The following is a 27,897-nucleotide window of genomic DNA, read 5'->3' on the forward strand; positions in this document are numbered from 1 at the left end:
TGACATCAAATAATAGTGAAGGACGTCAACGAACACCTGAAGGATATTGTCTTTAAAAGGACTATCTCGGGAACCAACCTCCTGGCAAAACTCCTTCCCCCAAATACATTTCCACCTTATCACCCACTCCAGTGTTTATTTTGTCCCTGTTTAAGCGATGTTTTCCTGGTTGAGCATACATTTTATACAAAACACATTGCTTTAGTTGAATTCCTCATATGCACAATACGGGAAAAATAACCTTTGAAATGATGATTTAACTCAAATCCATAGACCCTTATCAAACCTACGTAAATGTACTCATGTTGTCTTTTCATGCACTCTATGTCAACTTATCTGAATAAGAAACCTGTCCCAGCGAGATGAGTGTTCCCGCTATCTTAATTTGAGCATCATAAACAACATTTGTCCTCAAAGCTAAAATCTAACATCTTAGATCAAACATGGTACCTGTAATTATTTTTCTGTGACCAGAATGACGAACCCATGCAACACTGGACAAGTAAAAATGAAAGATGATTATGGATTCTTTGATTGTCATGCTTAAAAACTGCTTTGTGCAGATGAAAAAGTACATCCTGAATTGTCATTAATTCTGCAACCACGCTCCTTTGACTGTTAATGCCATCTGTACATGCAGATGTTTGATAGTGCCGTATGTACGTCCTTTAAGAAGACATCAATTACTTTCTCTGAGAGATTTCATGAAAAGATGAAATTACATTTCCAAAAAACACAGCAATGCTTCAGAAGAAATGGATTTATAAGACAGTAATTAGTTGTGTAAGCGTCCTTTTGATAACTCGGTTGTGTGATATGTGTATCAAAAGTGTTTCTGACACAGAAACTTGTTCACATTAGCGTCTCTGTATGTTAACAAGGAAATAGGCTTTATACATTACCCGTCCTTACCCTGCCATGTTATGTATTGAAGCCTGTGGGATCAAACTGATAAATTTAAATTAAAGTTTGTACAAACAGCAGTTACAGTAAATAATGTTTCTATATTAAGCATTGAAAATATTCTCCATGCATTCTCCATGCATCACCAAGCCAAACAGGCACACACATCGCATTTTGAATGCATAAGGTATGCTGATCATATGCCATGAAAGGATTCTAAGTCAGAGTACGGAGCACATAAATGTACCTCATGCTTGTGGACAGAGCCGGCTAAAATTGGGATGATTTACGCGTCATCGTCACCTTATGATCGATGATCGTTGCTCTTGCAACAGTCCATAGTGATATAACTGGAATATTGCTGATTGTGGCAAATGTGTATTTATCCGGCCATTCCGGCATGTACACGTGATGTACATGCCTGTTTGTGTATTGTGACAAACCAGAGATTGAGAATAAAAACAACTCCTGTGTCTGAGTACCATGCACGCAATCACCAAAGACGCAGAGATTAACCAGGCATCTCCACGGGGCTATGTGCTGTACTGATAATATCCATACTCAGCGTCATTATTGAGGGGCCAGGAAGATTATAAGAGATAAAACATCGCTTTTACAACTTCCAAGAGTGCAGTTCCGTTACATCTGGAATGAACCGTTTTAGACCAACATTGACTGTTAACTTGTCATGTATAACACCTGCATGGGTTAATCCCATGGTTTAGGCGTGTGTTCTGGGTAGCTATGTCAATCACCTTAAATCTTGCCCTTTGAATTGTTTTTTAGAGTCGTTGTTCATATTTCCAGTCCCATAAAAGCATCCGATCAGTGAGACATAGGCCACAACAACACGTGTTTCAACTGTTACTCATATATAAACATTCAGACCTCTTGAAGCTTGTTTGTTCATGTTTGACACCTTATTTGTACATTCCTACGTGATCCTTCAATAATGACGCTGAGTATATTATGACTGACTTCATAACGACCTTTTCATGTTATCCCGTCGGAACTGTCCGTTGTGTGATAATGTAGTGAATACACCAGCTAACAAGCAATGAACCCTGTATCTTGTTTTGTTGAATCGTGATTACTGCCATTCTCCAGGTATGTTTGGTGTGGTGAGGGAGCCTGGTGGACGATGGTTCACCTGTATATAATGACTGTGCTTATTCAGATCCGATTTTGACTCGTAAGCGGTTTATGGTGCATGCATGCATTTAATATGTTATTTCGTTGTGTGCGATCGGTTTACATGTGTGACACTGCGTGGGAATTGTGCGGTTAATGGATACCACGCACTGTCTGAACGGCTACCTATGTCTTCATGCCACGTGTGTTTTCTGTAGAAACAAACATGCAAAATATTTAACGAAACGAAAATATTCTATATATTTATTGACACCCGTCCTCCTAACCAGTAGAACTACTCATGGTTACATATTGCATAAACAGAAATAATAAAAACGCGTGTGTTTTCTCTTCATTCAAAGTGTCTTCTTAAAGCTTGTTAGCCGTGAGGGATCGCGTTTAGGGACATACGTTAGCGTTATGGAGGCACGTTGTATGTTGTACCTAAATCGCTCTTATTGTCAAGGAGTTCACAGATGTAATCTTGTTATCAAGGAAGTAAACTCTGTTTCATGGTGGTGTAGCACGAATTATAATTAATCCACCAGCTACCATTCACGATGCACTCGCCGTTTTATAAAAACACGAGGAGAATTTTTAAACCATTGCTCCGACTTGCCCCAGCTGTGGCAAAACACTTGTGCGATCTTCAGTTAAGGAGTCCCAAGTGTTGAGAGGGTCTCTTCAAACGGAGACGGGAAACTGTTAACCTGATCACGTGATCTAGACCAAACTAGTTCTACTTTCGATCCCACACTTGGAAGAATCAAATTATTCCGAAGAATAGTGAGGGTTACTTAATTAAAGATAAAGGCGAAAAATTCCTTATTTGTTGAGTGAGGTTTGCGACATCTCCGAATGAATGGACCCAAGGATCAATGGCGGTCAATTTCTACACCCTACTAAGCTCCTTGCATGTCGTCCCTTGCACATTCCCACTGATGGCTACCGAGTCTGTAATGGATTAATCAAGGTGCATCGATCGTGAACAGACGCTTGTGTTCACCCACAGATAATGAACTGATTAAACATACGATTGAGGAACACTGAAACCATCACTGACCTTGTAAGGAGACCACTGATGGCTTGCCACCTCTTTGAGTGAGAATGGACATTTTGACTACGGTTCTCTGTTTGAACAACATATGGAGAGTGTACCCAATGCGTGTTCAATGTCAATCAAACATTATATACTCAGACATGTATACGTTTATGTAAGGTAGCTATAGCATCGCTATGGTCGCTTTTAATCTTTCGTCATCGTTCTTGACTTTCCTATTTCTCCCAACTAAACTGACGTGATTACCATAGTTCTGTATGTTGAGCATTGGGCTTTATACGTCTTTACCCTTGATCTTTTGCAGGGAGTTCCTTTCATTCCATTCACGATGCACTCACAAAGCTAACTTCTAATTGAATTATCACATTCTACTCTGGTCTGACCTTTTAATTCTTTTAAACACTGTAGGCCCGGACTCTGTTGCAACTCTTTATATATCAAAATCGGATATGGCGAATAATTAGGAGCCGACGTGTCACCTCCAGGAGGGTAATGTCTCGTCAATGCAATGATTATACTTCATATATCAAAAACCTAAACGTCATGTCCTTTGGAGTTGGACATTAAGCTTGTTTGACTGTGAAGATGGACAAATAATTATATCCAGTTCTATTTCAGTGCGACCCGGTTCTCATCGTCTCAACACACTCCCATGCGGTACACCCTTGTGTCCGTAGTTTACCTATTGTCTGTAGTTTACCGCAAATATTTCTTTTTCACATGTTATCGTGTAAGCGTGGGGCACATGACTTTCGCTGCGCGTCCTCAGACTCTAAGCAAAAACACTTCGTTGCTACTGCGTAGTTGGTTATAATTACGACAATATCATCGAATACTCAAATACCATCCTGCGTGGGTTTTGCATTTACTCTGTGATAACCACCGCGTGAAATTTCGTATAGAATCGCAGACTGTTTCTATTGATAAAGAGGCGGCGAGGAAGTCTAGTGGTTAGAACGTTCGCTCATTACCCCAGTAGCCCGATTCGATCCTGCACATGGATATAATGTGAGAACCCCATTTCTGGTGTCCCATTTTTTGTTGGGATATTGTTAAAAGCGGCGTAAAAGATTATTCACACACTCAGACATTTTGACAAAAGTCACCAACCCAAAAGCAACGTTCTGCTACAGAGCCTTCAGAAGATACATCTCCAGCAGCAGGGCCTATTCTTAACGACTGTTCATCAATCAACGCCTAGACAAATAAATATTATAAATTCCACACGCATTGATAGTCCAGGCGATATACAGCAGATTGGACATTCCGGGCGAGGATATTTCCAGCCGCACTATAAGTAGTATAAACGTCAAGTTTAGTATTTCCGATAAACATTTTCCTGTTTCTGATAGTGTGCACATGGGACTCTGCAGGCATAAAGAACACTATAAAGATTCACTAAATACTATCAGATAGTATCCTTTAGAAAGCAGTACTTACTTAGAGGAACAACAATTACACCGAGGGTGATCCTCTTGTAATCACTTCAGATATATAATTTAAGCTCGCTTGCTTACATACACATATACGTGAGGGAGGATAGTTGTTATAAATAACATTCTACATTGATACGATGATGATAGGCGTAGTAACGTGGAGCACATATACATGTTAGCACAACAATCGCTGATGAAGTTATCTATAATCCTCAGTACTTATGTGTGTGTGAAGTTATATCTATTAACTGATGCACTTATGTGTTGGGGAATACTGACGTGATATCTTTCAGCTGATGTACTTATGTGTTAGGGAGTAATGGAGTGATATCTACAGGCCTATGTACTTATGTGTTAGGGAGTAAATACGTGAATTTCTATAGGCTAATATACTTATGTGTTAGGGAGTAATGGAGTGATATCTACAGGCTGATATACTTATGTGTCAGGGGGTAAATACGTGAATTTCTATAGGCTAATATACTTATGTGTTAGGGAGTAATGGAGTGATATCTACAGGCTGATATACTTATGTGTCAGGGGGTAAATACGTGAATTTCTATAGGCTAATATACTTGTGTGTTAGGGAGTGATGGAGTGATATCTACAGGCTGATATACTCATGTGTCAGGGGGTAAATACGTGAATTTCTATAGGCTAATATACTTATGTGTTAGGGAGTAATGGAGTGATATCTACAGTCTGATGTACTTATGTGTCAGGGGGTAAATACGTGAATTTCTATAGGCTAATATACTTGTGTGTTAGGGAGTGATGGAGTGATATCTACAGGCTGATATACTCATGTGTCAGGGGGTAAATACGTGAATTTCTATAGGCTAATATACTTGTGTGTTAGGGAGTGATGGAGTGATATCTACAGGCTGATATACTCATGTGTCAGGGGGTAAATACGTGAATTTCTATAGGCTAATATACTTATGTGTTAGGAAGTAGTGGAGTGATATCTACAGTCTGATGTACTTATGTGTTAGGAAGTAGTGGAGTGATATCTACAGTCTGATGTACTTATGTGTTAGGAAGTAGTGGAGTGATATCTACAGTCTGATGTACTTATGTGTTAGGAAGTAGTGGAGTGATATCTACAGTCTGATGTACTTATGTGTTAGGAAGTAGTGGAGTGATATCTACAGTCTGATGTACTTATGTGTTAGGAAGTAGTGGAGTGTCATTTTGCGTGTTGGGTGCCACTATTCTGATTTTCTTGCCAAAAGTTTTGTCACATCATCAAGACTGGTTATTCTCTGGCGTTGGCGTTGTATATATCTACAGATTGAGGAATTTAGTGTGGATGGGTAACAATGTGATGTTTTGGGTTCACTGAAGGTAAGACTATGGGGATAATAAAGTGAGGCTCATGGCAAGATGTATTTCGGCTGTTGAACTTATATGTTGGAGGGCAATACAGTCTTTGGGGGCTGAGTACGGGTTGATGCGTGTAAGAAATGTAGACGATGAAATACACTTCCTGCTAAGATGTCCCTACTATCAAGAATTAAGATTCAAATGGCATCACGTAAAGCCTTATTGAGGTTCCTTCTCAGTCCTGCATCTGCTTCTGTCAAATATTTCTCAGCTATTATACATATTCCAAATGAGTGTATATTATATAACATTAATATCTTATTATATTCTCTCGGGGTAGTGGGGTAACCTAGGGGTCAAAGCGTTCGCTCGTCACACCGAAGACCCGGGTTCAATTCCCCAATGGGTACAATGTGTAAGACCCATTTCTGGTGTCCCCCGCTGTGATATTGCTGGAATATTGCTAAAAGTGGCGTAAAGCCATGCTCGCTCACTATGATATATACTTTCAAATAGATTCAGTGATATGATCATCTTATTCCGAAAGCTTCAATGTATCTTATTGTCAGTCAACGGTTACTTTGTACACGGTTACTGTGTCCTGTACGACTTTCCGACTCGTCTTTCACATTCAGACCTATGCACAAAGATTCAGAATGAACAAAATCTATCAACAGGATTGTGTAACAAGAGGGCTGGCTTCAGCTTTCCAGTAGTCGACTTTCCTTATGTCAAGCAATATTCCAGGAGCTCCAGCCTTTGGCGTCTACTTTTCCACTTTTGAGGTACAACAGAGCATGTTCTTTGGCGAAGATTTCAAAGAGCGTCTTACCACATTATCTCGAAACATGATTGATCAGGGTAACAACATTCAAGACCTGAATAAAACTTTCAAAACGTTTTATAGAAGACATGTGGAGGACATTTCCAAAATTGACACATTGACCAGAATGATGTCCGATGCAAATCCTATTTGGACTTGTGCCATATGGTCCCTTGTTTTTGTCCAGATGCCTTTGTATGTGTTCGTGACGGGTGTCACTAGTGGGGCAGAATACGCTCACCTTTTCGCGAACAACTGGTATCATCACTATTTGACAGTGAATAATAAACACATGTTAATGATAAAGTCGGAATCGTACGATAGACTCTGTTTTAGTAGAGATTTGTTATGCTCATAGGAATTACTTTTGTGGATTTTATTTATGAAGTGGTGTCTATTTGCTGATTAAATGATGTGTGTCGAGATGGTGCATAATGCCATGGGGACGATACCGTGGGCGCTGTGGTTTGGGGTAGGGGGGGGGAGGGGTCTGTGTCGTTGATCATGATCATGATTTAACGATAGCGACATTATTATATCTGAAATAGCTACGTATGCTTTATTGTCCACAGACGTCTTCCATCGTGTGTTTGGCACCCAGTCAGTGATGTTATGGCATGTCAGTACTATAGCTTTATCTCAGAAACCTGACTATCCAGAATGACGGCACGTAATGTTGTTTCAAAGAAAGGATAATCAGCTAATCTGCGTTTGGCGGTTTTATTTTGTAGATGCCAATCTTATATGACGCAGTTGGTTTGCGTTAGACGTACTTCATCGCATATAGTACCTGCAATAAAGCATGTTTGCACACTGACCGTCACACCTATAATCTAAGAGGGATGCACCTGAAGTCTAGTCTAGTCTTCCATCGTCTGCTTCAAGTCTGAGCCTTTTGCAGACATCTTATTAATTTCTGTTCAATACATCAAAGAAACACCTATTATGTTGAAGCAGCTTGTGCGATAGCTCAGACATGGCAATAACACATAATATCATTGTCCCGGATAGTGTCGTGGTTATACACTTTGGCATGAGGTAAAGTGGCAAATTAATTGATTCACTTGTAAATCTCATCAACGCTGTCAGTCGGATTTAACGTACATGCTGATGAGAGACGCGATTGCGCGCTTATGTGCACCACTTGCAAGTGTTAATATGTCAATTTCGTGGCCATACATGATTACGTGATATTTAATTCATATTTCAGTACGTTTCGGCGTATATTAGAACATTATATATCATATTTATACACAGTTTTTAACTAGATTTAAGCGCGTTTTGCACATAGACCATCCCAACAAAAGTGGCTTTTTCACTTGGATGTTTAGACTAATAGAACCAATCTCTATCTACTACAACTCCTAATAATCCAATCGTCGCGTGTTCTGATCATTGTTTTGATTGACAGATATTGAGTTGCACATCATTAGTGGAGAAAAACGTCATTAATAAACGATTGCACTTCGTGTTTACTTGAGCGGAAGAAAAAACGTCAAACCAGTGATACATATTTAAAATGATACGAAGAAGAACTAACGAAAAGCAATCGTAGGGAAAATACAGAATTGATTTATTCTTACTATAAATCCTTACTCTCTGACAGATCGTGAAATCTATCTGAATGGTGAAATTAAATTTCCTTTTTCAAATTGGTTACTCCTTGCGTGCAATAAGCAATACATACCGCTGACGCCAATTGATAACTCTTCAAGCTTATTTGACATTACCTTCTGTCTCAGCAGATCTGTGTATGTCTGAAGTCTGAGTGATTTACGAGCATGGAGGCATTGAAATGTCGATATTTGTTATAACAGGGTATTTAACTGCAAAATCATTATCTTGAGAAATTTTGGTTTACTTTTTGAATACAGGATACCACTTCATCATTGTATCATTCTATGGACGTTATTTTGCTTTGCTTTATATTCTCAGTCATCAACTATAATACCATAAACAAAAATATGAGAAAAGAAGAATCGCTGGAGTGTAAACGCGTAGCTTAAAGAATGCTCTTAAAAGCAATAAATCAATTCCCAAATCATTTTTTGTACACAATTTCAAGAGATTCTATAATAAGACTCCACTGGCACATGAATGAAAGAACACATCTACAACATAGGCTGATTTGGTCTGATCATAAAATCCAGAATGCATGAAGCGGAAACATTTGTTCAGTTGTTGAAGGGAAAATAGCGAACAAAATTAAATAGAATATTGACCTGGTTTTTTTTCAATTTTCGAGAGGGTTAATGTCACGACAGTTTATCAACGTGAGAAAATCGTCTCTGTTTAAATTTGCGTTTTTGTGATGTTAGAAATTGTAGCCAATAGGTCCTCTGCTCAGTGATCTCCCAAGCATTAAATTGTACCAAGTCCTCCTGATTCCCTAATGACTTCCTTTTGTTTCATTAGACATATGCTACATTCCTATCACATGCTGATCATGAAGACAAGCGACTAGCGAGCCCCAGGAGACGCGCGCGAATAACAGCTGCTCTTTAAAGTAATCCGGCCAAGTCCTTTCTGACAATATACACTATAAGAAATATGTTGAATAGTACCATCGTCGAAAGTAGAGCTTCTCGAGAGTCGTACGGATATCTTCACGGCTCATACAGTCTTAAAGATTTATTCGGAAAAAATGAAGCATAGTTCGACCAAATGTGTTAGGACAGTGAGTGCGTTGTATTTTTATTCTGAACATTATTTCAGGGTTTTTTAACGGCGTGGTAGTTAGATGTAGGCAGAAGGTCAGAAGTGATACATGTTCGCTTTGGTGAAACCCACAAGCACGGGATGACGCTGAAAGAATGGTCATCATCAAAGCGAATTTGGTGCTCGAACCCACGATCATAGGATCATGGATGGAATACGTGGTCAAAGTAGTCCATCCGAATTGCGTGCCTTAGACAGCTGTGCTAGCCCAGCGTCAGAATAAAATGATTTGATGTTTATTCTGACATACAGCAGAAGTTTATTATAGTTCTCTTTTCCCCAAAACAATATAATTTCCAGCGTGTTAAAAAGTGCCAAGTAAGCTGTTCTCCTTCCATCAATTGCAATTTTTAGACTTAAAATACGATCAAGTGTTGAAATAAATGAGTGATGTGACCAGATTTTAGGACTACTGAAGAATATTTTTTTGCATGTTCATTTTAAGTCCGTGATCTTAGATGATAATTTTACTTATATGTTTGAACTATCCTCACCTTCATCACCTCAGATAATCAACAGGGTTTTTGGTCATGTTCAGAAGTAAGAAAAACGCATCATGAAAGTCTCTTACATCAGCCTTTGGGAAACATTTTACATTAATCTCTGCATTTGATGATGAAGCTGTAGGTCCAGAACATGCAAGTGCAACAGCTGATAAGAAACAAATTACATTTCTGAGTCATGTGAACACTTCTGAAAACTTTATAACTTACATATTTTTTTAATAGTTTGAACTTCAAGTAGACCAAAACTGATTTAGTCATATCTCGCCCTTTTAACGTGTATTTTTTTATGTCATACTGGGGTAAAGAAAAGAAATGGCATATTTGTTCTTTAGTCGTTGGTATATACAAAGCTCAGTCAGATAAACCATTTGGTGATCTTATGAAACTGTTTACACAGATATGACTATTTGCTTTTGAAAACCGCATCATCAGAAACTGTATGTGGAGGCATACACATGAACTACCAGAAGAGGCTTGTGCATATATCTATCAATCATTATCATACTTGCCTTCACCCCTGATACCCATGAGCTACTTTACAATCTTGTCATGTTCAGTTACGCCTTGCTGTTTGTTACTTGACGTAATGTTAATTACAAGTAACGCTGGGGTTGTACAGAAGCGTAGCGCCGTGACGCTAGTCTAAATATCGCATACGCCAGCGCTTCTCCAAGCCTTTCACCTTTCTCAAATCCCCCAACCACAATCCCCCCAACCCCTAATCCAACGCCACGCCCTAAAACCTTAGCATCGTACCCAAACTACATGGAATTAACTCCTGAATATAATTACTCAAGTTTCTTATCATGTAGATTTGAGTCTACTCATTTTGCATACATTATGACGGTAGTTAAGATGAGGCACTACAGATGACAGAAGGCAGAACTGTTCCATGTTAACGTACTAAATGATATCGATTTATTTAACAGGTCCACTAATACAATGTAGGCACAAAGAAGACAATAAACTATATTCGTTGTTTTAAAATTAAGTACGAAGAATGTTCAGATGAACCTGATGTTTGTTTGAAAGTGAGCTTTGAGCAGTACTTCAGTCATGTCACGGCATACCAGGTTAATGGGTGGAATTCTTAACGAGACGAAGGTCGTGACGCTTTACTGGAAGATGCTGACAGAATGCAAGGACCAAGAGACCTAAATGAGAGTTGGACTTACTTACAATAAGTGAATGAAGCACATGCATATGCATGAATATACAATTTATGACGTCAAAATCAAGAACTACCATGCGCGCATCATGTTTCATACCCATTAATGTATGGAAAACCTGTAGTAGTTGCATACATACTCACAGACAATACTTTCTAATCAGTGTCGTAAATACCTTGTGCAATATATGCGAATGTATTTTCGGTAAGTATTTACACTTGCTTCGGTAAAAATGAAATGTTTACCCATGGTTCTTGATGTGTATTTCGCCGTTGAGATGTGCTGATGATATTATTTAATAGTATGACATATGTTGTGAGAGATGTACTCACATTAAACCTCTTCGACCTCCGCTGAGCATGGCCATTCATTATTTCCACGTGCTAAATTGCATGTGTTGTGAAGTCCATCAAACGATCTTACACGCACCCTTTTCTTAACAAATCTCTGTTTTGCATGACATACAAACGGACGCCTTGCCATTCTTGCTCACCTTGTTATGCATGACTCTGTTGCATGTATTCAGTAGGAGAACTTACAAGTACAACTGGGGTGACAAATGCATTTTTTAATCCGTGCAGGAATTTCCATTTGACACGATTCTAAAAGCGATTGATAACACAGTGCGAAAGACATGACGGTTGTCTGAAGGCATGTACTTGCTTACTGACGAGTAAAATCTTATATTGTCTCAACTTGTCTGAGGTGTATGTGGGGTGATCAGTTGAGAGCCTTACGTTTAGTACCAATTCATATTTATCGAAATACGCCGATGTTCTTCGTTTTCTTATTATTGAAAATATATAAAAATATCTACCCTTTTATGAACTGCTCTTTAACTATTCCGAACTTGGCTATGTTTTCTCTTCCAGATATGACAGTGTTTAACGTGTGGTCTGCACCTTCCTGAGGATGTTCTGTTCTTGTACAAGGGGAGCTTTGGTATTGCCAACACATGCTATGGAAAATTAAATTAGCATTTCACGAGAGCTTATGCTATGTTCATTCTGTAAGTGAACTACATTTCAACGTCACCTGCAGCACACACAATAGATTGAATCATCTTTTAATATCAACCCGGAACATGTGTAATTCTTTTTACAGCAGATCATTGCTAGAAACATCGATTAACATAGGCTCTGTTACAACTCGCAACATGATATTTTTCATTCTTCTACTGACACGATTGCTGAAAACATCGATCAACGTAGTCTCTGTTACTACCCGCAACATGATATTTTTCATTCTTCTACAGACAAGATTGCTGAAAACATCGATCAACATAGTATCTGTTACTACCCGCAACATGATATTTTTCATTCTTCTACAGACAAGATTGCTGAAAACATTGATCAACATAGTCTCTGTTACAACCCGCAACATGATATTTTTCATTCTTCTACAGACAAGATTGCTGAAAACATCGATCAACAGTAGTCTCTGTTACAAACCGCAACATGTAATTTTTCATTCTTCTACAGACACGATTGTTGAAAACATCGATCAACATAGTCTCCGTTTCAACCCGAAACATGATAATTTTCACTCGAAAACGGACAAGATAACTTGCTGAAAATGTTACATTTATCTTCAACACACACGGGAGCAAAAGCCTTCGTTCTGCACAACAGTTTCCTGCACATGAATGTACTGTGCAAAGTACAATCTAACTACTTGTCACACATCAGATACTATAAATATCATACAAATTAGCATGAAACAGTTACACTAAGTCCCTGTCTCATCGATGTCACAGCAGTATGTGTCACTCAATGTCCATTATCTAATATTGACGCTAGAGGTACTACTGATCTAGAAAATGGTTTAATTCAAATTCTGGTCTTGACATGATACCCATTGTGAAAGCAAGTGCGCCGGCGAGGCCATCGGAAGCACAGTCTCCCCTATCCTAATTGCCAGGCTAATTATACTACATCGATCCCCTCTCTCTGACGGAAACCCCTTCATTAGGCACCAGCCAATATCATGATTACCTACAAGAAAACGTTAGACAGTTCAATAATTTACACATTCATGCGGAGAGAAAGAAATCTAAAATCGGACAGATGAGCGTTGCATTATGTTACCCTAGACATGTACGGGAAGCACTGAAGACAAATTATCTTAACGATCGATGTATTTGTTTTAACCTTGTTTCATGTATTATTTGTCAAATATAACTTTGATAATCTCAGTTAAATTATATCATAATGAACTGGTACTTTTGAAAGATGAAACAAATGCTTCCTATATCATTAGTGAGCATCAAACCAAATAGAGAGACATTGGGGTTGGACGTGGTTCCCAACGCGGGTACGTTATAGTTTTTCTGTGTCACCAGTAATTATATATTTCATTCCTGATCATGGAGTGAGTGAGTCATGTTTTACGCAGCTCTGAATTATGCATTCTAGTCAGATCATGTTGTGTCAGCCAATTGTGGTAGGAAAGCCTGGAATGACGGAGGTACTACTTACCAACGTGTGAAACTCATGAGCACGGATTTGGTGTAGCCCTTCCGAGGGTTGTGTCACCCGTGGCCATCGAGAGAATGGAGTCGAAGTGTACCATCTGTGCCTTCTCATCATGACTTAGAAATAGGTGAAGCTAACAATATATCTGTACTGCATAGTATGTGCCTGTGCCATGCATTGGCGTCACCCTTTGTTATTTTTGTTTGTGTGTTTTTGTTGTTTAACGCCGCACTCAGCAATATTCCAGCTAGATGATGGCGGTCTGTAAATAATCGAGCCTGGATCAGACAATCCAGTGATTGACATCATAAGTATCGATCCATGCAATTGGGATACTATGACATGCATCAACCAAGTCAACGAGTCTTACCACCCGATCCCGTTAGTCGCCTTTTACAAGCACAGTCGCGTTTTACGGCAAGAATTGGTTGCTGAAGACCTATTCTAACCCGGATCTTCACGGGTCGCGTCACCCTTTACAACTCTCTGTCTTGGCTATGGATTCGGGCTTATTGAGCAAACCTAACTCTAACAATAAACTACACAGATATGGGTTCATCATTCACAAGGTGGGCATCTATTTTGAGGGCATAAATGTATTTGTTTGTTGTTTAACGCCGCACTCGTTAAAGGATATATCCTGACAACTATCTATCTCGCAAAAAATATATTCTCGAATACATGCTTGGTGGTAGTGTTGTATTGTTTCGCTATTATTAGTTACTTTAGTTAATATGGTGCAACTACGTTTTCCACTACGACCGATCACATATATAAGATCCGTGTATGCTTTGATACATTTCGCTCCATGTTTATGTTCTGTTTTGTTTGAGTGTTTATTTGTTGTTTAACGCCACACACAGCAATATTCCAGCTAGATGAAGGCAATCCGTACATAATCGAGTATGGGCCAGACAATCCAGTGATTGACATCATGAGCATCGATCTACGCAATTGGTATACGATGACATGCATGAACCAAGTCAGCGAGTCTGACCACCTGATCCGTTAGTCAATGATATGATTACAGTCCAGCATTGTCGTCTCTTGCGACAAGCATGGGTTGCTGAAGATCAGTTCTATCCCGGATTTCTCGGGGTGCATCATCATATATTTTTATGAAGACCTAATAGAAAAAAAACATGTCTGATATTAAGAGCAACATTTGCGGTGGTCTGAAAATAATCGTAGTGATTGATATAATGAGCGTCGATCTATGCAATTTAGGATACCATGTCTGACCACCCAATCAATTTAGTCGCCTCTCACGACAATATACGCAAGTTGGTTGAAGGGAATCTTCACGGATTCTTAAGACTTTGTGAATATAAGACTAGTATATGCACATGTTGTAGCTGCATTGGGTCGAGGATCAGTGAGACCAAGCGTACAATAAATATGGTTATTCTGTCGCAAATCTAATTTTATCACACACTGTGAAAAAGAACAATTAGGAAGTCGTCTCATTGCTCCTCGTGATAATGTCACGTGCTCTACTCCGCATGAACAAACAACAAAGTATGTCTTATGTAAGATGAAATTGTCCTTCTTATTGGCTTATCCTAAAATATCATGTTAATTAAACCCATCCATTATCTGCTTGTCCTGACAAACACGCTCCAGTCAGCTTGTTTACATGCGTAGCTGTCTGGATTCAAAGAATAGTTTACATTTCCCTATTAATATGCATTACTTGCTAGAAATAGACAATGATCAATATTTTTCATTTTTTCAGCAGAAGCATTTGTCTCATTGTTTCTATCTAAAATACAAAAGTAGGACACACGAGCCCAATCGAGGCAGGTCGATAAATGTATATATGTTCTAGCCAATGTGTAAAATGACTGAAAGTTTCACTTAGACAATTTACAAAACGCCAAAACGTTTCACTGATTTGCAATTATTTTTCCATCTTTTATATCATGATGACGATTTCCAAACTTTTTTATGCTCTATTTCACCAACCACTGACTGAAAATAATAGGATTAAAAGAAAACGAAAGTCAAAGGATATTGTTTTATTATTTTTTCAGCTTCTAATCCTAGCATTAGTGGTGTATTGTGGTGTTTGTATTCCCTTTTCAACTTCTTAATAGCCTTCAGTCAATCTGATGGAAAAAAACTCAAATATGTTGGCATTTTTAAAATTACCTAAGTTCAAATTTCAGTCATTGTACACATTGACTGATTTTACATACTGACAGTAACATATACACCTTGAAATAGGTTAAGGACCGCCCCCTCTTTCATCTCATACATCCCGGACGTCTATGTATCTTTGGATCATACCTACACACAATGCATGGTACTGATTTGCTGTTTATCGCCGCACTGAGATCTTCCAGCTACATAACGGCAATTTGCATATAACCGAGCCTGGACCAGACAATCCAGTGATTGGCAACACGAGCATCGATCAACGCAATTAAGATACGATTAAGTTCATCATTAAAGTCACCGAGCCGGACCACCCGAACCCTATTATAACAAGTAACCCGTGATGATCCGGGGTAGGTCTTCAGCAACATATGCCTGCTGTAAAAGGCGACTATGTTTGTGGTAAGAGGCGACTTACGAGATCGGGTCGTCAGACTTGGTTGATGCTTGTCATCCAAATTGCGTGGATCGATGCGCATGATGTCCATCAATGGATAGTCTGTTCCAGACTCGATTATTTACAGACCGCCGTCATGTAGCTGCAATATTGCTGAGTGCGGCGTAAAACAAGAAACAAACAAAACTTATGACAAGCATGGGTTTCTGTAGACCAATTCTAACCCAGACCTTCACGGGGTTATTTCACATTAGTAAATGCCCAAGACACCACCTATACCAAGGAGGTATAAGAATACGAGCACTGCATATTTCTCCTGATATTCGCTAGCACATGGTCACATCACATCATGCAACGAATCAGGGAAAGCAACTAAAAGAGAAGTAAAATTGTCAAGAAAAAGTAGTCATTATAAAACATGTTATTACATAATCGATTTGGTTTATGCATATATATTCAATATTGGTATCTCTAAATGTTTTCGGTCAGGAAGTTAATACATGGCCTCATTTCAGAACTGTCTATTTGATGGAACTTTATAGCAAGCGGTGATAAGCCTTTTTTCCAAGTGTATAAATATTTTGCATTTACCACCCTTGTACGTCCAGACTAAACAAGAAAAACTATATAATTTGACTTGGTTGTCAGCTTCCCCCACACTGGTGTGTGAGTCACGTCCTGGCCTTCTTAAGAAGCCGGCATAATGACTCGAGTGTCCACTGACAGGTTATAATCAGAATCATTGTAGTCGCATTTCAGCCTCCTGAAGACGACTTAAAGTTTTAAATCAAAAGCCACGCAGCATGGCTTACACCCCGGGGATATATTGAAATACCAGAGTTCGCATGCTTGTAGTTATGAACAGTTATAAAATGAAAGCACATTTCTAGACAATATGTTGTTGTTTTTTATCCGCGAACCTTCCAAGTCGGACATATATAAATATATAGCAGTACATACGTAGGTGAGCCATGGATTCTGTAATCTATGAGATTCATGTCAGCAAAATGACAATAAGTTCTGAATGATTCACAATCTGTGCTTTGAACAGTATTTCAGCTATATCATAGCATGTGACCTTACTGTGGAAGCCAAGGTGATGCAAGTCTTAGACGTTTTCCACGAGACCCTTGGATCTCCGTGGCCTAGTGGTAGAGCGTCTGCCCGGAGAGAAAAAGATCCGGGGTTCGGTCCCGGCCAGGTCATATCAAAATACGTAAAAAGATGGTTCTTGTTATTACCCTACCTGGCGCTCGGCATTATGCAGCTAAAACAAGGACTAGCCGGCCCGGGGTCAGTACACTGTGTCTGAGTGGGGTATTCATGTTAAACTGCGGCATGGTATTTAGTTGGCTATCCCTATAAAATCGGCATTAGTCCGGACTAGTACATGCACGCACACATGCACACACACGCACACGTACACAGAGAGAGAAAGAGAGAGAGACGTGCATGCACGTCGCTATATAAGTTCAATAATCCTGGACGCGACATTGAATCACAATATGAAATAAGGTAATCAGGTAATGTTCTTTGAGAAACGACGTGTATAATATATAGTTAACAATAGATTGTCTCACCTTCTATATTCATATGAAAGTACATCAGTACACACTGGCTTGACGAGGAGACACCTTTTTGTTACGTTTATCTCAATGATTTTTTCATAAACATAGCATTTTGAATTTCTCCTTTTCAAACTCAATTTCAAAGGGTTTTTTTTATTCCAAAAACACTTATGATGAGATGCTGCTGAGCTGAAGGAATTTGCGTATAACAAGGTTTTATATTTGATTAAAAAAAACAATTAAGAGGTCATTGATGAAGCGTTAAAAAATGGTGTTTTCCGTTATTAATATTTCTGTTGTCAAGGAGATCATGCAACCAGGATGAAGGACACATGGAAAAAGAATCATATTTCCGGAAAGTAGACGAGTATGTTTATGGCGTTACTTGAGCATGTGAAAAGTGAGTGTTCTTGAATACTCTGTGTTGGTGACGTTAAGAGGTTGAGTTTGAGGTACTCGGAGTTGCGCAATATTTCAAGTGTTGAATCAGAAAGCCACGTTTTCATTACTGAATAAAGTTAAATCAAACTCCCGACATGGCGCCCGTGCAAAACATAATTTTAATATGGAGAATATATGTCCAGGAGACAGAAGTTTATGTTCTACATATGACCTTCCCCGCATTAACATTACACAGAACAGTACCCCACTCCTCACAGCTAAATTAGCGTTATGATTATTTCAGATTAACCTGAGTGTGATGGCTGAAACGCTCAATTTGCTTTGTGGTAGGGTGTAGGGTATATGTGACGCCTATCAATGTAGTTACCATCATACGTTCACTTAGGTTTACGACATTGTAACGCTAAGTTAACTTTAAAGAGAGGAAATCGCCTCATCTGTTTTCAATACTTTTCCTTAATGACGGGCAATATTCCTTGAGATCCAGCCTTTGGAGTCCATATTTCACATCTTGTTAGATAGAATCGAGTATGCTCTTTCTATGAAGATTTCAAAGAGCGTCATAAAACTCATGCTCAAAAGTTGTTTGAACATGGTTACAACATTCAATGCCTGCTTAAAGCTTTCAAAACGTTTTTTGGAAGACACGTGGAGGACACTTTCAAGATTAGACGCATACGTGACCAAAGTGATGTCAGATGCAATTCCCTATTTTGACTTGCACAATATGTTTAATTTTTGTTCAGGTAAACATTTGACTTGCCTTTGCATGTCTTTGTGACGGTTGCGCCGATGGCGCAGGATACTCTCACCTTTCCGCGAACACCTGGTACCATCACTATTTGATATGGTTGACTCGAAGCGCACCCCGTGAAGATTCTGTATAAAAATAGGTCCCCAACGACCTATGTGTGTCGTACGATGCGACTCAGTAGATTGGGTGCTAAGGCTCTGGGACTTGGTTGATTGCATGTCATAACCCCACAGCGTTGGGCGTTGCCCAGTCGCCTAAGGCGCGGCAATTGGCTATGCAGATTTGCGTTCCTTAGGTTCGCCTCGATTATGTTTCTAGGTTTGTCTGAGACCTGCATCACGTCGGGCTTCCCGTCCACATTAAGCTGACACGCTGTGATATAAACAGAATATTGTTAAAAGCGGCGTTAAACCCAATTCACTCACTCACTCACTCACACAATTCATTCAACATCATATGTTGGAACAATACTTCGCCGTGGAACTTAGATCGCCTGGTGGTATCAAGTTTTGGCCACTGGCCACCCAACTCACTCACTCACTCACATAATTCATTCAACATCATATGTTGGAACAATACTTCGCCGTGGAACTTAGATCGCCTGGTGGTATCAAGCTTTGGCCACTGGTCCTGCTCCACGAAAACAATCCGAGCGTAATTCACTGTCATGTATTTATTCACATGAATGGTTAATTACGGTTGCAAGTTTGTAAATGTCATTACGTGTTAGTTATGTTCCATAAGTGATGCAGGTCACTTACCTGTCTACCCTTTGGGGATTCCGGGTGACAATGTAATGGTATTACAGGTCGAAAACGAAAGGTTGGTCAGGATCGGTGACTTGGTCGACTGCATGGCTTTTTTCCCAGACGGAGTTGATCTTTGTTCATATTAACAATCACTGCCATGTCTGGTCCAGTAAAGGTGACGATATCTTTGTCAGATCACTAATTTCGAAGCAATACAAGACAGTTTAACTTGTTTAAGAAAGCATTTCATGGCGTGTTGGGATTTCGGAGCAACACTGCTTCGGTGTTTTAATGCTTTAATGCGCGTCGAGTGTGCGTGAAACTTGTGTTTCACTCTTTAGCAAATATTTTGCAAATTACTGACTTAAATATGTTTAATCAATATTAAACACACGTAGTACACATCACTTACCAATTAAGGCAAGGTGTTATTTAGGTAGCGGAATAAGTCAAGTGGATCGTAGTACACTCGTACTATAAGTATTATAAGAATAGAACCAGGTGATCTGGATACAGAGAGGCATGTCCTATCGGTAATATATCCGTCATGGGTGAACGGGAATGTAACAGTACATTTAGCTCAGGAAACAGTTCTCTCTCAAGCAATATGGGGATGACGACATTGACATTATGAACGAGTGAAAAGCTATACTGGAGAGTCAAATGCGTTTGAAACCAATCACGTTTACCTGAAGGCACTTGAAATGTTGTTAAACTCATAATTCAAACAATTTTATCAACGTCTGGATAATTCAAATCAAATGTTTATTTCATCAGTGCATGATTCCAGGTCTGATATAACAGTATGGTTGTAGATACCTTTTTCAATTTCACGCAATACAAGTCTCTCTGTCCTATCATCCTGCTTCTGGTGGATTGTGGATTTGGCGGGATGCTTATCTACTACTTGCGTTAATGCATGAGAACAAATTGAAAGGGATGGAATGGATTTTGAAATCATTGGAAATAATAAGTAATGATAAGCCTCATTGTGACTGTATGGAGAGATTCTGAAAAGGTATTCAGATGCCAGACAGTGCAAAATGTTCTAAACAAGTAAACACTGATTGCGTAAAAACAGTAAGCTAAATGTATATCCTGTTTCAAATATGCATATTTATATAAATGATTTGAAGAACATGTCTTTCACGATTAGTCCAGTTCCAACCATAAAATGGTTGCACCCTAAACGTTACAGTGACGCATCATGCGAATATGAAACGATATTGACATTTCTGTTGACTTGACACAGGTTTAGTGACTCAGTGAATGCATTATTCAAAACATCCACTTTGCACATGACCCGCACTGTGAATATAATCCATACAACAGGTGCACATGTATCCATATATTGTTGACTTACGACTCAAGTATTGATTTTATTGATTGCTACTATACATTTAACATTTCAAGCATCTTCTACGGCTTCTTCTTGAATTATATACTAGTGTAGTTGTCATATTAAATATATTTTGAGAGCAATAATGGCCAAATATAGGCTACAAGCATTCAACTTTTCTGGGACCTTTCTAAACAGAAAATGTCCAACACTGATACAGAAATAACCTGAAAGTGGCATCACAAATATAATTGTGGAATCGATGAAGTTTGAGAAGTGATGTCGCAAGGTGCACACCTGAAGATTAGTATACTCAACAACAGCTAACTGAACAATGCCCAATTGGTCCGTGTAAATATAAATACCGACATCCATAGGATGATGATAATAAATATGTTTCAACCAGATGGTGTTTTTCTTTAACTGTTTAAGCGGTGAATCTGTCAAAAAGCAATGTAAGATGAGCTCTTACGAAAGTTTTTTCTCCAAAATACTCGGTTTGTCTTGATATTTCAATACTTCAACTAAACGTACATATCTAAACTACTAGATAAGTAATCGATTTATTTAATCTTTATTCAGAACAAAATACGTAAAATATACGTTAAGTAGAATAGAATGAAATTGTAGGTGTTGCTTCACTGAAGCCAGTAAACACTGTGTACTCTGCAGTGGTCAAACAAGTTCTTTCTAGATGCATGCGTCCAATTGACTCATCTCCATTTTTTATATTGGATCTTATTTATAGTCCCAAGCATACACCAACTCGAAATAAGACTGAATTTCAGCATCCCTACGGCTTTTAATAGTATAATCACATTAAGAATTTGTTTGCATAATCATATTATCCTAATCCGGAGTTCTCTGCATCGTCGTGTCCATAATGGATCAGATGTACACGTTCATTTCAATAAGAACTAGATTTTGGCCATTTCAAAATTGTGATTTGAAACGCCACAAGATGTAAACGCATCGGCTAAATGGCTAAAATAGGGCAATACGAACGATTTGCGAGATTTTTCAGGAACAAGAGCATATATTTGTTACGATTTTCTTACGAGATAAATATGACGAAATTACGGATACAGAAGAAATATCAACTAGCATCCGGGTATTCGAACAAATCCACAAATAGTTATACAGCTGAGAAGACACTACAGCTGTTTTGTATAACAAGTTGTTCAGTGTTGTGCGGGGCCGAAGCACCAATGAATGAGTGAATGTTGGTTTACGCCAACACGAGTGAATGCGTTTTGTGTAAAGCTGCTGTGACTAGTATACCAGTTCGATTACTTGATGTGGGAGGAAAGTTCCTGGTGGTGCAAGTCACAGACGTTTACCACTTTGGAGAAACCCACAAGCACGGGTATAGTAATGACAAAGGAAGGATTGTAATCATGGCTACTATTAGATTCGAACCCAATAATGTTAAGTGCCGCAACTCTCCAGAGCTAACTGTTAGCCAGCTCTAGCCACCCATGCTTCTTGACACAACAGACTCAAGTTCATCTATTACCCCTGTGGCCTGACCCGTGAAGACTCAGGTTAGAATAGGTCTTCAGCAACCCATGCTTGCCGTAAAGGGCTGTTAACGGGATCGGGTGGTCAGACTCGCTGACTTGGTTGATGCATGTCATCGCATCCTAATTATCGATGCTCAGGATGTCAATGAATGGTTTGTCTGGTCCAGATTCGATTATTTACAGACCGCCGTCATCTAGCTGGAATATTGCTGAGTGCGGCGTTAAACAACAATCAAACAAAACCCCGTTGGCCTGATAATCGAATATATGCAACAGGGAAACTAGTGGTTGATATCATGACTAAAGGTGTCTTATGCACACAATTAGCTATTACATATTGTAAGCATTCGATTTACCAGTTATAAGTATGGGATACTGGGGATATATCTGTCCTGGACGTCCATCAAGTTCGAACCTCCAAACAAAGTCAGCGTCAGAGAAGCACAGTAACAGATGATAACATGTACTCCATGTCCCTCACTCGCAAATGAAACAAGCGTGAAATAATGACATTTCGCATTGCAATGCATGCATTTGTTCTATACTCCGCCTCACCTCCATCAAAAATGACCTACATGTACGAAATACACGATGCTGCAATGTATAAAATCCCAACTATGTACCTCCATATATTCCTGAACACTCTGCCTTGATGTTTAGAGGAAAAAACATTTTTTATACTAATCAGATCCATCTGCGTGGTAATATTAACATTAATTTGTTTACGTCTACTACACATGGCAGACTAACTTCCCACACTTTATATTCTGTGTAACATCTTTATTGTTTCCATCTTGTACTGCGGCGAGTGTTTGAACAGCACGAGTATAATAGGGACATACTCTGGATGCACCCATAGCTTATTTGATCATAGGCCGTGTTTGTAATAAAAGCAGTAAATCCCTCAGACGCACGGTGAGGGTGTTTTACGTACGCAGGTGGATGCTTCACCATGTTTACTTCTGATGCTTGTTCTTCGGATTGCTTCGGTTTTTGTTACGAATGTCAAATTTATGGATAAGACCGAAAAAGACTAGGCCAAGGCTGTTGCCAAATCGCATGCTCTGTTGTAGATCAATACACACATGATAGCATTGAGGCAAACTTACAGAGCCAAATGACCTCATGAAGACTCGCATGTATGGATTCGAAATATTTTATTCATTGACTTTGATGTATACTGTTTTCCAGAGAATATTACAAAGCATTCTTCACTGCCTTCTCGGAAACTGTTGTTTCTATCATTTTATTGCCTTTTGGAAGAATAAGAACAGACACATATATGCAGTAACTTTCCTTACTGTATCGGGAATACAGACAGTCAACATGGTCCATGCTGATGCTGCAATGCTGATGCTGCTAAGCTACTGCCAGACGTTTTATAACTAAATGGTAAGAAAATACGTCATCAATCGTCAATCACGTAGAGTGCTTTGTCTTCAGAAGTTGTGAGTAAAGAAAGAACATACTTAAAATATGTTAATTTTATATAGAGCTTTGCCTTTCAGAATTGTATTTAAAGTAAGGAAAACCTGACAACATGTCAATGATATACTTAGATATATTCTTAATATAGTAGAGCTTTCGTCTTTCATAATGTGTGTAAAGTTGGGAAACACTGAATAAATCATTTGTGTCAATCATTTGGAGCTTTGTCTTTCAGGATGTTGGGAAACACTGAATATATAATTTATGTCAATGATATAAAGTCAATAATTGTCCATAAACTCTGTTTTATAGTACCAAGACACGACACACGAGATCAACTATTTCAATATTATCGGCTACTACTGCTCTTTGAGGGAACACACACACACACACACACACACACACACACACACACACACACACACACACACACAAACAACGTATATTCATATGAGGAGATACCATTACTATTTCATTCTGTGTGAACAGCATCAATGACAGTTAGGCTGAGGGGGTAATTAAACTTAGAAAACTGAAAGTAGGTCGGTTCCCGGGATCCACTTACTTCATACTAGCTTTAATGTGTTACTGTATCTAACACATCTGATGACCCAATAATACATCCGGGCATTTGCATTGTTTCATCTAGCAGCATGACATACTGGTCAACATCAACAACTATATTGTCATAAGTTTCGTCTGACGTTTGGTGGTGCCGCCAAATTTACATCAGAATATATTCTCATCGCACTTTCCTAAGTTGATTTACATATTTGTACATGCCAAGACTTAACGACCCTCCTTTTCGCTTCATTTGTCTGTAACTTGTAGTCTATAGTGAATCCATTACTGGCGTCAGTGAGAGAAAGGCCCACCACATGCAACCGTGTGCAACCGTTTCATTGATCATTAAATCCTTTATATTAGTCACTGGCATTCCTAACTTGTGATTTTTTTACTCATCGCCAATGCTGTTTAATTCTAGTTCAACTTGTTTCATACCGTTCAAATGAATGAAATACGATGTGTGTAGAAGACTGCCTACAGTTTCCATTGTACCTTGTGGATGATGCGCTATATTCAATTTAGAGATATCATCATCATTATCACATGTGGACATGATATGAGCAATATGTTTGTAAAGTTTGTAGAATGGTGTGAATAAGAACAAGTGAGTGGATACGCCACTTTTAGCAATATTCTTGCAATATCAATGTTTGTGTGGGGCGGGGGCATCTCCAATAGTGTACCACGTTGAGAATTGAACCCGGGCCTTCAGGGTGTCAAGTGTACGTTTTAACCACTAGACTACCCCATCGCGTCGGCATATGTATTCTTACAATAATCACAAGACTCTAACACGGTGACATTAGGTTGTAGGCTACAGTACCGATACAGGTACACTAGTCACAACGGAAACATCAATCTAGTTGGCTGCACATGTTGTTGGATGTTTACAAACTAATAAATATTATATTAAACAGTCATGCAATTACCATAAGGAGGATACTGAAATCGCCTGAAGTAACAACTTTTTGGAGTTATGTCACTTTGAATGCCTGGAAAAATTGCAATCAGTATTCGTTTCATAGTTGCAGTTTTAACAGAATCCGAACTGACGAAGCTTGACAATTTAACCTCGATACAACAAATGTATGCGGTAGTTTCGATGTGCGATCCTGCCGCACTAGCGGCAATACACATACACAATAATCACTGTATGTGATGTATGACATTAATGAAGACATTAATAGAAAAACTGTGAGGAACAGTTTCATTCATGTCGTCGAACGAATCAGAGCCAACGAAGAACATGAAATTGAAACTGAACTGTACATGTTGCTTTTTATTCAGATCTACGAAGAACAAACAATACACTGGAATTTTTATATATAAAAAAATAAAACTTCAAAGTGTAAGAATATTCCATGGCCACTATATTTTCTTTCAGGTAAGATAAGAAAACACGAATAGTTTCGATATCATATATATTTCCCTTAACAAATGCTACTTCATCGCGTCGTGACGTCCTATGTGTTCCTATCGAGTATATTAACCATCTGTTCCAAGCAGTTGTCCTAGAAACTGTTTGAACAACCTTGGAGAAAGTGATAAATTGTTATTGACTATAAGGAAAGAGGCAACCCAATCCTGTAGAGTTTGGGAAAACTAATTTATGTCTTAATTACAATCGAAATCGACAAGAAGTCAGATGAAATGCATACCACTTACCACTGAAGAGACGACAGGTCTTCACCGCGCCAATCACAACAGCCTCTGTCGCCAATCAATGCAATACATCCAAGTTGTCCCTCATAAAATCCATATGCTTAGTTTTGTCATTTGATGCAATAGACATTGTCTGGAAGGCAGTAACTCACTCCGCTGCAGGTAACACCACGATGGACAAAAAGACACATCAATCGATGAATCTGGATCTCTGAAAGATAAATAAAAGTGATGTGAATACGAGGCGTCTGGACGGAGACGTCTCAATATGACATCGATGACTTTCCCGAAAGTCCTCAAACAAATCAATTTCACATGCACTTCACGATGCTATGTGTCAATATTCTTTACAACTTATGCAATTCTTTGGTAGTACCACAAGGAAGGTTTTCCCTTTCTGGCGGTTGTTCAGGGAATTGCTTTAGCGGCCGAGAAATTCCGATCGTTATCGCTCCGATTGGCTGCCCACAGCAATGAATACCTGACAGGGATGTGGCCTCCGCTTGACTACCAGTGTAGCCCAAGTGATGCAGGTGTGTTGGATATGCTTGGAGGCGTCGGATTGCAAACTGGTCGCACGCGTAATAAGGAGCATGTGTTAAAAAATACCACGTGACCAGCTCGATCTCTTCCGTATCAATGGACATGGAAATAATGGAAAAACTGGCTTACGGCTGGAATGATAAAAAGAAAATGTCATTGATGGATAGCCAACTCATGGATATGTATGGATAAATGGAACTTTGTTAGTCTGAGGTCTATAATATAGAATGACGTGTTGCAGAGTTTGAATATAATATTTATCCCATTGGCGTTTCATTACATAGACGATTCCAAGTTAGAATAAGTTCCAGGAAACCTGTACTTGTCTTACGAGCTGAGAAGGTGGATTGGGTGGTCATTTGGCTGATTAAATTGCATTGTACCCTAGTAAGAGGCGACTAACGGGATCGGGTGGTCGGCTCGTTGACTTGGTTGATGTCCTCGATCCCAATTGCTCATGATATTAATCACTGGATTGTCTGGCCCAGACTCGATTATTTACAGACTGCCGTCATATAGCTGGAATATTGCTGAGTGCGGCGTTGAACAACAAACCAACCAACCATTGTACCCTAACGGCGTTGTACGTTGACAGTGCTCATAATGTCAGTCACAGGTTCGCCTAGCCTCGCCTACATATATTTAGCTGGACTATTGCTGAGTGCGGCTTTAAACAACAAACGAAAGAAAACAAAATATATGTTTATGCTTTAATTAAAGAATTGAGTTCAAGCACTGCGAAGGAAGATATCTATCATTTTTCAATGATTTTGTTAAGTTTTATGTTAATGCGCTGGGGAGAAAGTATACGAGGGATGATTGAAAAGTTCTAAGCCTAATTACAAAGGATGTATAGTACACTCTTCACAGTTTTCATGCATTTAGTACAGTACTTTCCATGGTTGCAGGATGCATTTGAACAACACACACGACAAGGCAGCATATTTCTGCAGGCATCAAAGTGGCTAGCTAATCTCGTTTAAAAAAAAAAGAAATCGGCTCTCTCGCCATCATCCAACTGAAACCTCTAACAGCCATTCATGCAGACATGCTGTTAACTTTTGGGGATGCTCCTTCTTCCTTTGACACTGTTAAGAGGTGGCTAGCGGAGTTTACATTGCCAGTTTGACCAACTGATGGACGGAAGCCCCATGAGTAATTAAGTGGGAGGTCGTGTATGGGCTATACTAGGTACAAGTACATGGTCAAGGCCGATTCTGTAATTGAACGGGAGAATATACTTCTCTTACTGAATCACTCCT

At 39.1% G+C, this 27,897-nt stretch overlaps 1 protein-coding gene across 1 annotated transcript in view; it reads right to left on the reverse strand.

The window, feature by feature from the left end:
- Positions 1-26,281, reverse strand: part of LOC139443001 (muscarinic acetylcholine receptor M1-like) — a 78,637-nt gene extending 52,356 nt beyond the window's left edge. Inside the window, exon 1 of the mRNA XM_071223928.1 lies at positions 26,096-26,281. The gene's annotated coding sequence lies outside the window, so the exon portion shown is untranslated. The remainder of the gene's footprint in view (positions 1-26,095) is intronic.
- Between the last annotated feature and the right edge of the window lie 1,616 nt (positions 26,282-27,897).

This window comes from Haliotis cracherodii, unplaced genomic scaffold (genome assembly GCF_022045235.1).
Source record: "Haliotis cracherodii isolate W230 unplaced genomic scaffold, xgHalCrac1.p SCAF_5, whole genome shotgun sequence".
In the NCBI taxonomy this organism is placed as follows: Eukaryota; Metazoa; Mollusca; class Gastropoda; order Lepetellida; family Haliotidae; genus Haliotis; species Haliotis cracherodii.